The sequence below is a fragment of the Schistocerca nitens genome, chromosome 8 (assembly GCF_023898315.1).
Source record: "Schistocerca nitens isolate TAMUIC-IGC-003100 chromosome 8, iqSchNite1.1, whole genome shotgun sequence".
Taxonomy (NCBI): Eukaryota; Metazoa; Arthropoda; class Insecta; order Orthoptera; family Acrididae; genus Schistocerca; species Schistocerca nitens.
The window spans coordinates 128131122-128140319 of record NC_064621.1 but is presented as its reverse complement, the minus strand read 5'-3'; the positions used below and the strand labels follow the sequence as shown (position 1 = coordinate 128140319).

General features: G+C 41.3%; 1 protein-coding gene across 1 annotated transcript in view; it reads left to right on the top strand.

Annotated features, from left to right (window-relative positions):
- The first annotated feature begins 4733 nt into the window (after positions 1-4733).
- Positions 4734-9198, top strand: part of LOC126199444 (semaphorin-2A-like) — a 468120-nt gene continuing 463655 nt past the window's right edge. The window contains exon 1 of the mRNA XM_049936362.1: positions 4734-4790. The gene's annotated coding sequence lies outside the window, so the exon portion shown is untranslated. The remainder of the gene's footprint in view (positions 4791-9198) is intronic.

The window sequence follows — 9198 nt, the reverse complement described above, 5'->3', positions numbered from 1 at the left end:
TGTACAAAGCAGTGGACTGTTCGTGGAATTGCCGGCCACGGTTGCCGAGCGGTTCTAGGCGCTTCAGTCCGGAACCACGCCACTGCGACGGTCGCAGGTTCGAATCCTGCCTCGGGCATGGATGTGTGTGATGTCCATAGGTTAGTTAGGTTTAAGTAGTTCTAAGTTCTAGGGGATTGAGTCCCATAGTTCTCAGAGCCATTTGAACCATTTTGTTCCTGGAATTACATCAGATGTATACATTTGTATTTTGTTTCTTCTCGTAGGTCGCATCTCATCACTTAAAATCCTGCGTACTCTGCTCACTTACAATAGAGATAAAACTCATTTCTATTATACGTGATAAATGCCAATACTCCCTGGCATCACACTACGTAAAAAAGCAAATGAGTCCACAAATCAGTCAAAGTAACGGTGAAGTGAATTTGCCCCAAATAAGTGGCATCCTGAGGACGTTCAACCGGCGCAGAAGACCACAACAAGAAACAACAAAACAGAAGAAAATTTCCGATAATGAAACTTATTAAGTGTAGTAGACGCAGACGCTTCTTCAGTATTCTTCCGGAATCACGTGGTTTGCCCCTCCGTCACAGCCAACTTGTTTTACATGTTTTACAACTGCTAACATGCCACAGTAAAGGTAACGGACGACTGCCAGCACGGCTGCTCCTCTTTGTACTTAGCCATCAATATTTCCATTACCCTCTGTCCTGCTCTAGCTTGTAGACAGATGAACTGACCATCCACATTTTTTTTTCTTTCACCACACAACTCTACATACGCGGCATATCTAACAATAATCCAGTGACGCAAAGCATTGTACAACAATAAAAATCACTGAATTAACTACTTACCGTAATTACGGTAATATATATATATTTCTACGGTCTAATGCTATCCTAATCGAAGAATGGTTTTAGTAGGTTGATGTGGTTAATTCCCAAGGATTTCCTTGTGTCCAGTGTCTCCAGCTCATACACCTTCGGATATGCAAACCGTCTGGTGCATAAAGGACCACTGCATGCCGGGAAAAATTTGTGGCATACACGTTTTTGTCGATTGAAAAGGCGGGAGGATTTCAGCAATTTTTTCCTCCTCCTGATACTGCCAAATTATTGCTTTTTTGTCAGCACATTTCTTTTGAGGGACACTTCCCGGAATCTACGCGATGCTTGGTCCACTATCTCGGAATGACGTTGTCGCGCTGTGGCTGGATAATCCACAAACGCCGTCAGTTTATTCGGCAGATGTCAGTTCTTGAGCACCGTGGGTGGAGGCAACAATGTCGTTCTATGTGCTGACTCGTCCATCACATCCTGTATGCCCTTAATACAGATGTTCCAGGACTTGCACTGTTTCGCACAGTGGAGCCGGCATAGGTTGCATAACTCCTTTATAACCCGTTACGCGCAATTTACGCAGAATGATAAGCTGATTTGAAGACTGGTGTGATTTTGCGTAGTCCGAAGGTGTCCTTCCACTTCTTGGATTTGAAATGCAGGCCATTGTCTGATATGACCTTATCGACGTGACCGACCTGTTGGAGGAAGTCTTTGCATATTACTTCACAGACCATCTGTCCTGTCTCCTCACGTACTGGCGTCAGTGTTATAAACTTGGTTCAAAATGGTTCAAAAAATGGTTCAAATGGCTCTGAGCACTATGGGACTCAACTGCTGTGGTCATCAGTCTCCTAGAACTTAGAACTACTTAAACCTAACTAACCTAAGGACATCACACACATCCATGCCCGAGGCAGGATTCGAACCTGCGACCGTAGCAGTCGCACGGTTCCGGACTGCGCGCCTAGAACCGCGAGACCACCGCGGCCGGCTGTTATAAACTTGCACGTCAGTTCCGTCACCATTATTATAAAACAGAAGCCAGGCCTACTTCTGGGGAGGAGTTCAATTAGATCTGTGGGCCCTGATTTCTCGTAATTTGACAGGTACGATTGGGTACAGAAGATCCTGTTCAGCGAGTGCCGAAGGCTTTGCATTTTGGCAATACTGTCACACGGAAAATAGCTCCCTGAGCACAATCGTGCTGTAGCCACATTACCCTTCCTACCGCTAAAGGCACGTCTTCCAGCAGGTTAAGCAGCGTCACTTGGAGGAAGTGCAGACATGCCTCGCTTGAGACGAATATTGAAAGTATGTGGTGTCGCAAGACGCTCGCCAATAATCACTGCCCACACACTAAGGGCGGTTGGTTAAACTGGTGCTGATGGTTTGCTGCCACCATACCACGAGGATTCTCTGTAGCCCACACGTGTGGTGGTTTAGGTTGAAAATACCACTCCTGATAAAGGCAGCCTCATCTGTGAAAAGGATGGACGACACAGATTCCAACACCATCGTGGTCTGTTCGACAGACCAGCATGAAATGGTCGCCGTGGAAGCATGTCAGTAGATAGTAAGACTTCCACACATTGCAGGTGATAAGGATAGTGGCAATTGTGGTGAAGAGTGTTCCACACAGTCGTCTGCTACACCCGCACAGGAGGCGGGTCACCTGCCTGGTGCAAAGATCTTTATAGTAATTGGTTAAAAACAGTCTTGGTTGCAATTTTTTTTATTTTTAAACTACGCGTTTCGCCTTATTTAGGCATCTTCAGGTTGATCTTTATTCGCTCCTGTGAACGGGAACGCGTTATTCAGGTCTTGAAGTCACCCGCGTCCATCTAGAAAAGTTTTTACTGAGTTTAACAAAGGCGATGTTGGCCTGATGTATTCGACGAGGCCCTTTGGCTACACTGTGTAAAAGATCGTTCCAAGAAATACCAAAATAAAGATCAAACTGAAGATGTCTAAATAAGGCGAAACGCGTAGTTGAAAAATAAAAAACTAAAATTGCAACCAAGACTGTTTTTAACCAATCACTGTTAAGCAATGGTTTGCTGTATGCCATATATCGATTGGAAGAATTTCTAAAGATTTTATGTTTTCCTTTGAATGCATTCTCAGCCATATGCCTATTTACCCACTTGAACCTGTTTGTGTGACAACAGTATGTTGAAGAGAGTGATGGTGAGCACCACTCTCCTGTCACAGGAAGAGCGCACAGGCAGATAAAGTAGTCTCGGTGCCTTAAGAGGGCAGTCCTCTCGGATAATCCCAGAAAATCGATTTTTTTGCATAAAATGTTCTCTGGGACGCCTAGTTTATTGTAATATTCATCCCAAGTTAGCCAGAAAGTCCGTTATCAAATTACAAGGAGATTTGTGAAAAAGTGTGTTCGAAAATCATTCACAGTGGGAAATAAGCGGTCGACACCGCGATCAGTTTGGGAATATGTAACTTCAACGAAGGCCTAACAGGCCCTATAGAAATATGTGCTCGAAGGTGGTATCGGACCAGTCTTTACAACCTCTGCACAACTACAGAAATAAATAACCCAAAACTTCTTGAGCGTTTTTGTTGATACCGTATGTTTCATATTGTCGGGAAATATACCTTGCGAACAGTATACACAAGTTTGATCGGAATTTCATGCCGGTATTCTAAATTGAATTCTCTGTCAGCGGACGTAGCCGTTTTGCTATATCTTCAGAAGCAGATTCGTGCAAGCTTTGATCTACCTTTTGTGACAGAAGAAAATGACGTTTGCTTCAGAAAGTGACCATTTGGTTAGAACTAAATACTTTTCAATTATCTTTTGTATGCTGATATAAAATATATGTAAAATGACTTACAAAAATTAGTTTCAATTAAGATACAAACTCCGTGTGGATAACCTCCCTTATTACCGACTACTGCTTCAGTATGCGCTGCAGGTCTAGATAGAACAAGAAAAAGAAGAAACAACCATAAAAATTACAAAAGTGTAACATTACAGACATTTACTATCAGAGGCTGCTCGAGGCACAGCAAAATATTGTGAGAATACATATATACCTAGCGCTGCAGGTATGCGTGGGTTGTCATAATATTTTGTTTCTAATTGTACAACCTCTGATGACAATGTTTTTAATGGCACCCTTTTGTAATTTTTATTGTTGCTGCATCTTATTCCTGTTCCAAGTAGACCTGAAAATGATCTGCAACTCAGATTGAAACCGGTAGTGGGTGGTAAAAAAAGTATTCCAGTCAGTGTTTTCTTATTTATTGTAAGAGTGGAGATCGCAGTATCCTACTGTAAGGGGTCAGCTGTGAAAAATAAGATTGTTACAAGTTCAATAGGAGGGCTTCTCCCGCCGATGAACGATGTCCCGGCTGCCAGCGTTTTTTCCACCTGGAGCACCAGTTGAAGGGAGCATCTGATGTCAACACAAAAATTATTTCTTGAACGCAAAAGTGTAAGGAATAAAACCGCACCATCAGTTTTAAAATTACGTTTTATTTTACCTAACGAAAATCATCTGTGTCTCGTGCGTAGGGCTTTTTTTAATGTGCGGTGCCTCGTTCGGCCGCCCTCTGGCGGTGACGGCCAGACAGTCAGCGCCGCCCCTCCCTCGGCAGGGAGGCGCGCCGTCTGACGCCGACGCCGGCCGACGCCGACCGAGGCGTCGTCGCGGGGCGTCGCGACGCCGAGCCGCGGGCTGGAGCGGCAGTCGCCGCGCTGCTGCGGTGCGGGTAGCGTGCCGGCGCCTGGCATGTGAGGCGGGCGTCTGTAGCCAACCACTTGCTGCCCCGCCGCCATGTGCTGGAGCTGGAACCGCGGCTGGAGCATGGGGACGGCGGCGGTGCTGCTGGCCGCAGCCGCCCTCGCCGCGTGCGAGGCTCGCGAGCACAGGTCCGCCAGCTGGGCCTTCTACCACGAGCACGCACCTCACTTGAGGCACCACAGGGGTAAGCACGAAGCACAGGTGGCCGCGCCGTCGTCACTGTTTGTCTGGAGTAAAAGTAGCTTTGTCAACATGAAATGGCTGTCTGTATAAAGATCTCTTCTTGTTCTACTCGCAATAGTCGTCACTCTAATCTGAGTAATCTAGCAACCAACTATACAAGTTCCCTCAGGCTCATATTACTAATGATCTTACTTGGAAGGTCTTGATTATAATTTTATATTGGTTAACATTTCATTGCCGACTTTCCAAACAGATATATTCCATGTGAATAAACAAGCAGTGTCTTTTGCAGTATTACTTTCTTTTTATTTATTATTTCCCAATCACTAGTTTCACGTTTATTCAGGTACGGTTTGGTCTACGGAAGAAACACAAAATTACATAATATTTGCGTAACCCCTTTCAGTGAGATTGCATTACCAAGAAAATATAAAAGAACTTACTGATTTGGTGGAGATGGGTACATGGGATACTCCACATAACATATCCCAGCAGGTAAATGTCACTTGTCAAAGCTTTAACTATAAAACAGAGGAAAATTGAAACGTATTTTCTTATGAAAATATATAACTTGCTTTGTCCCTAAACTGGAAACCTATGCCAGAAATGAGATGGAAGACGCAGATTATCTTATTATAGCACGTGGCAGAGTCAGTGCAAACCAAACGAGATCGGACTTTTACATCATAGAAATAGTCAAGATATGTGTATGAGTGATTATATATTATAAATTACAACTTCACTTACGATAGAATAAATTTAACAGTGACTATTTTTACTGTATATTCTCGTGCCAGTGGCATTAAGCATTTGTTGAGTATAAATAACAGTCATCCGATCGTTCTCATCATCCTAACACAGGTTTGCATGAAGATCTCTTGCTGTTCTGTTCCCAGCAACTGTCAAATTCAGCCGTCTGACAAACCAGCAACAGTCAATTTCTGGGACTGCTGGTACTAACATTTAATTTTCGAAAGCTGATTATTCCCCAATATGATGTTGATCGAACACGTTACAAGAGAAACTTTTCTCACATCCTTTCTATTATCTTCGTGGCATCAAATTTTGGTTCTACCCTCTTCACTCATCATAAAAAGGTGCTCTGCCTGATCTCTGTCGGTTCACAAAGTCTGCCATTCTTCAACGTATACTCCAGCGTGTAACTTTGTTGTTAACAGTGTGAACTCATTCAGAGAAAGCTACAACATTCATTCAGTGATGACTAGACGGGAAAACGATGTGTATTGCGGTACCATTTTCTTGATGCTTGTGCACGAAGGTGTGCATTATTCAAGGCGTTTGTATTTTCAGTAGTTCTGCGGCAAACCCGAAAAAATTTTAACCATAAGTCTTCAAACTTAATACGGAGGATGTCTTTGTGCTACACTCCTTCTATCCCCCACAATAGTTCCCCATTGTATTTGAAAATTTTTTCTGTTATATGCTATTTATTCGTCTAGTCCCTCACAAATGTTTTCGTGTTTCATTAATTCAAGAATTTTTCTGCTTATGAACTTACTAATCAGCTTTCATTGCACCATGTACTGATTCATCCCATGACCAAGTATCTTCAGCTTGCATGTTGTGACGAAACTCGTCAAATAAATAGACAAGATAAAAATATAAAAAACCACCAGATATACTTTCGTATCACATGCGTCTATGTGATTATACATTATTTATGACGAGTTTACTCACTGTGTACTTAATTTTTGAGACGTGAACCGGGTACTTTCATGGAATTGCTGTATATACCTTTATTTCAATGAATTTCGGCTTCCTAACCATGGTAACAGTGAATTAGTATTCAGTTTACATATTAATAAAATGACAGACAGTCACAGTTCATGCATTGGTAACAAAGATTGTCACGTTAGTAAAAAAGTGTTCGGAATTGCAAAAAGACTATTGGACACAAACAATTGTTGATGTGGAAACTCCAATCTGGCCATCAATATAGCTGAATGTGACATAAGTAAAAGTAAAATAATGACATACTTCCATCAGAAAATCGTCTATTGGTCCAGTTTTATTTTTAATAAATCCCAATCGTAAAATATATTAAAACTTTATTTATTTTCTACTCTCAACGAAAGAGGTCTAAAACACAATGGAATATAGCTACTAAAAGGAAAGTTACCAATTTTATCTGCTCGATTTCCATGTATTTTGAATAGAAAGTGCGTTTTCATAATTTAATGAAGTTTCCCGTCTAGGTCATATGGATGATCTTCACGAATGATGTTTTCCGGCACGATCGTCTTCAGATGCTATTATAATAAAAAGGTTTACGCTAGTTAAAAGATTAAAATTTTAAGAGGCTTAGTACTTAAATTGTGTTATAATACATATCATACCCTGTAGTGACGAAAATATTCAAGGAAACGTTTTATTATAGAGAAGAAATTTATTATAACAGACCGCGCACGGCAACGGAAAATCTTATATGACACCAGCTGACGAAACTATGCAGGAACAATAGAACCGTCAGAAGTGTAGGCGCAACAGTGTGTAGTGGGGTCGTCGTGGTTCTTATGTGATATACGAGAGCATTCACGCAACAGCCCGGCAACTGTCAGAATTGTCTAATACAGTCAGAGCAACATTTTACGGAAGGAACGTTCGTCATTTGGTTACACAGTGTGATATGCGACGACCTACAGCGAAATACTGACTGCCATCGTATTACAGCTCACAAATCAGTGAGATCACATGGAGCAATATTTTTATCGGTACAAACGAACTGTTACCTTACTGACATTGCATTTGTGCATAAGACATGCAAATTAATGGTATGAAGAAAAAGATGGGAATTTAGGTTTAATATTATTATCATTATGTGTTTTGGAATTGATGGTGCTCTTTCCTGTATTTTCTTGAGTGGTAATAGTTTAATAGATAATTAACAGATCTAGCAATTCAAAAAGGGAGTTAACCAATCGATATCATTAGGGATTTCCTTACTGACCATCCGACAGAAATGAATATGTGCTGCTGATCTGCGGACGAATAAATTACTGAAGTATTCTGTAAAATACTTATAGCTTTGTAATTAATACTGAAATTGCTAATGAAGGTCTTAATAACGTTACTTTCTTACGCATATTAAAACGTTTGTATACCTCCTACAATTATTTTTAATATGGAATAAACTGTAGAGTGATAGAACTACGATTCCTACCTTTGTGTAGAGAGGAGAATTAGTAATCGTTGTAACACGTTTTCTGGTGCTGTAATGGAAGTCTGATGCTAGCCAGGCAGCGTGGTTGTCTCTGAATCGTGGTGTCTCCTTCTCTTTAACTTGCGGGAAGGGCTTTAAGATGCACTTACAGAAACGCTACTACATTTCGTTTCCAAATGGAGCTGGGGTGTAGGCTACGGAATAGAACAAGTTACGACAGGTGATTTCAACAACATCGACATAGAAAGAAAGACACTTCACAAGAACATAACATTAGTCTATTATACAGGATTATTCTTCTGCAGTCACCCTCCATAGCACATTTATGAACTAACAACATTTCGCTAAGCACAGTATCCATAAACTACGAGACTGAAATACGAGTAGATCTCTTCTTTTCACTAACGTACAAGCAAAAACATTGCCAGTACAGTGATTACAATAAAGGACGTGAAGACGTGGAAAACAAATCTGTTTTATTACGCATTACTGTACGTTCCTACGTACGATATCATACTACTACATATTTATTTATTTATTTTTGTAATAGAAAATGCAAATATCTGCCGTGTAACACAATATAGGTTTCCCAGAAGGGGTGCTGTGGCAACCAAATCTCCTTCAGTGGAAATGGTAAACTCCTGGACGAAACTGTCGCAAAGGAACAACCCATTATCTATACTCATGGGAGAAGCTATCTACATTCATTAAGAGGATTGCTGGATTGCTGTAAGACTAGCGATCTCCAAGGCGACCACAAAATTTAGCAATTTCATGTAGGACTATCAGGGCCCATCAGGTGTAGATGATATTGTTCACCGAAGAAATTCACATCGTATTTACGACGACGCGGAAAAAAGTAAAAAAGTTGTGGAACAAAATATCATTCTCTCACGAAGTTATTTTACTAAAAATGTGCGACGATAATCTGCTACTTCATCAAGTCTAAACACTTCTAAAGTGAATATGCAAGTACATTTGGATCCAGTGGCGGAAATACTTCTTAACATATTAGCGATTGTTCTACGGCGTCCGTGTACGGCAATGGGGAAATTATTACTGTCCATATGGTTCGGTATGCTGTCTAATATTTGTGATTCCTTGTGCGAGATGTACGTTGAAGGGAACACAAGTGTCACTCAGCTTACACCGAACCACATTTTTCTTAAGTCAACCAATGGTTTCCACATGAATGACAGCACCTTTCTTTTAAGTTTTCCTTTCCGGC